Raw genomic sequence first — 3,514 nt, 5'->3', positions numbered from 1 at the left:
TGAGATCGTGACCTGAGCCGAAACCAAGAGTCGGATGCTTAACTGACTAAAGCACCCAGGAGCCCCTATTATTACCGTTTTGACTGTTCTGTGGCCAGTGGAAGGAGAGTGGACTTGAAGGCCAAACAGGCGAAGGTTTGAATCCCACCTGTGTCGTTGAATCTCAGCCCTGCTCTGCTGCAGGGCCGGAGGCAATTTACTGGGCCTCAGTCGGCCTTAATTACCTTGTGGGTCAAGAAGGAATCCCTGCTTCAATTAAATCAGGTAACATAGGAGATGCCCTGGCACCAAATAAAATACTCAGAAAACGTGCCTGCCCTCCTTTGGAGGACTTACTTGATCGTGACCTAAAGGGACAGAGGAGAGTCTGAGATGGAGGCTGGGTGGGGGGTGGTTACACACCTTTGGGATGCACAGGAAGGGAAGAGAGGGAGAGGGGGGAGGAAGAAGGGAGGGAAGGCTGAGCTGTTAGTCTCAATAAAGGGCTCAGACAACCCTACAGGGGTTTTGAACTAGGGAACGACCCTGCAGAGTGGTCTAGATTTGGGATGGGGGGCCAGGTCTTTATACTCCATGCCAATCAGTCTTTGGACAGCAGCTGCCCCTTACAGGAGAGTTGACCCTGGTCAAGCCTTTCAGTTCAGGCAATTCCTGAGGGGTTTATACCCTAGGGCTCTTTTCTGACATTTCCTGCAGCTCAGGCAATAAATCCTTCATTTCTGAAGGGGACCTGAGTGGCTACCATGTTGAGTTAGTCAGTTGGACTCTTGGCAAATTAAGTAGGGGACTGATTCCCTGGGGAGAAGGCCAACCTTCTCAGTAATTTCTCAGAGGCAACCATTTCACAGCGGCGCAGAGAGAGCCACATGATACTCCGCGTGCTCTCCGGTGTGATGGCAGCACGAACATTCACGCTATGGGGAGAAGAGAAGTTGCTTTTATATCCCTCCAAGGCAAGAAGTCATTTGCAGGTGTCCCAGAAGGATTCATTTGACTTAAAAATTTTTTTTTCAAATGTTTATTTTTGCGAGAGGGAGAGAGAGAGAGAGAGAGAGCATGAGCTGCGGAGGGGGCAGAGACACAGAGAGAGAGATACAGAATAAGAAGTAGGCTCCAGGCTCTGAGCGCAGAGCCAGATGCAGGGCTCGAACCCTCGAACCGTGAGATCATGACCTGAGCCGAAGTCGGGACGTTTAACCGACTGAGCCACCCAGGCACAGGTCATTTGGCTCTTTTCAAAGTTTGGTTTTCATTTCTCTCTTTTGCTTATGGAGATTTTGAGGGTAAGAGGGAACACTTGTGGGTAATGCAGGATTTTTGCAAGGAGGTCCTTTCTCTATTTGCCTTTCCCTAGGTTTTCCCTACAAGTTACTTGGGAATGTTTTGCAGATGCTGTGCCCTGGGGGCTCCTTCTTACACCAGCCCCAAGGCTTTGCAGAAAGCACACCACACTGGTGTCTGTCAGTCTCCCTGAAACAGGACTCAGTTCTTGGGGGACTTCCAGTGCCTCTGTCTCTGACCACATCCTAAGACTAAGACAAGCCAACTGAAGCATCATGCAAACACAGGGAGATACTGCAGAACCCTAGGTAAACCAGGGCTTTGGAGAGAGGAGAAAAGACATTTGCTCCTTTTCTAGTTAACTTTTTATCTGCCCACAAAGAGCTCTGTGTGCTACCATAACGCTTTGCCAGAATGACCTTCAATAACCCTATATGGCATTTAAACCCCACTTACATAATTCAGTTGTCTCTGTTAACATTTCACGTGTTAATGTTTTGCTGTGCCCAACTAGAAGAGGAGTACCCTGAGGGCAGGGAACACAGTTCAACGTGTGTTTTCCATAATAGCTACCTTTCTGGCTCATCTTAAATATTTAAGAAACATTGGTTGCTTGAGGGGAATTAACAAGAAAGACGCTTTTTGTTCAGCATATCTGACCTGAGAAAGGTCTCCTGGCGTTGGTTAGGTCTGAGAATCCACTCCTGGGGGTGGGGGTTGTTAGGGCCAGTGGGAAGAGCTGTGTGGTGTCTTACAGGGTTCCACCTGGTCCAGCCTTAGAATCAGCCCAGGCACTCATCTTAGAGCCCCACCTGGGATTACTGAATCAGAATTCCCAGGGCGGGGCCTGGGCCTGGCCAACAAGCACCTCAGGAGATACCCATGTGGGAAACACAAGTAGTGGAAAGTGGGAAGCACCAGGGGCTTAATCCATGCTGTCACTCACCAAGGGCCCTTACACCAACCTCTGGTTCTCAACGACCTCATCTGCACATGGGCGGTAACACAGTGCTGGGACCCAAGTAAGTACTCTTGGCTCTGAACATCACTGACATTCTGGCAAACCAGATTCAGGAGTTTAAGACATCACCTCAGGTCAGAGGCAAAGTTCTGGTGAAAGAACAGGTAAGGGCAATGAGGCACTGTTTCTCAAGATCGAGCCTCAGACCACCTGCATTAGCAGGCCCCTAGGCCCAGTCCTCAGGAGTCCTTATCTTAGAAGGCTTCGCAGGTTACAGTAAGGTTTGGGAACCGCCAGCCCAGTCTTCTTTCTCCTTTGCTTTTACCAATGAATTGGCCATTGATATGCAAGCAGCAGATGGGTGCTCTTAACTTTTGTCAACTGGCTTTACAGCAATTACATGAAAATTACTCCCGTGAAACAATGCTCATTGCTTACTTTGGACTCAGAATTATGAGAACAGATCCTATTTTGAAGCCAGCATTTCAAGACATTTAAAGTTCTGTTTCAAAAACCAAGCATCAGAAGAGCTGCTTATAAATTAATTGACAAGGCAGCATTGCTACTTCTGGGGAACATGGCAGAGCAAGACGGTCCTAAGGCTCACTTCGTCCCACAGATACACCTAGATAACACCCATAGCAGTATAAATAACCCAGAAAATGACCCAAAGACTGGCAGAATACTCTCCACTGCTAAATGCAGAGAAGAGGCCACCTCCAAGAGGGTAGGAAAGGTAGAGACACGGTCTAGAGCCAAACAGACCTGCAGGACCTGCAGGACTGTCCGTGGGAGGGAGGGATGCTCTAGGTGTAGAAAGGGGAGAGGAGGAAACCCCACCCAAGGCATGACGGACCACCCGGGGAAGACAGGGCAGCATTACTGACAGTGAGGCTGTTCCGGGAAGACATACCCAGTGTTTGTTGAAATGATCATTAATTGGCTTAAATGCTAGAAACTTAACATATGCAAACATCCATATTGTTTGAACGTCACAAGATTTTCAAGTGCTTTTGTCTGCCTACAGCTCTCACTTGCTAACGATGTAGCACAACAGCACTGGACTAAGAGGAGCGATGAGGGATTTGATAGTCACCTGTAAAATGAGAGGGCACGACAAGATCAGGCGTTCTTAAGCTAGAGTACGTGGATCATGGATGGCTTCAGGGTCTTTGGATCCTGTGAAGCCATCAACCAAACTCTACATACTAGTATATTCATTTGTCTGGGGATGGTGCCTAGCTTTTTTCAGATTCTCAGGTCCAGACCGCG

Source organism: Herpailurus yagouaroundi, unplaced genomic scaffold (genome assembly GCF_014898765.1).
Source record: "Herpailurus yagouaroundi ecotype Mexico unplaced genomic scaffold, PumYag 77, whole genome shotgun sequence".
Lineage (NCBI taxonomy): Eukaryota > Metazoa > Chordata > Mammalia > Carnivora > Felidae > Herpailurus > Herpailurus yagouaroundi.
Note: the sequence above shows the minus strand (reverse complement) of the source record.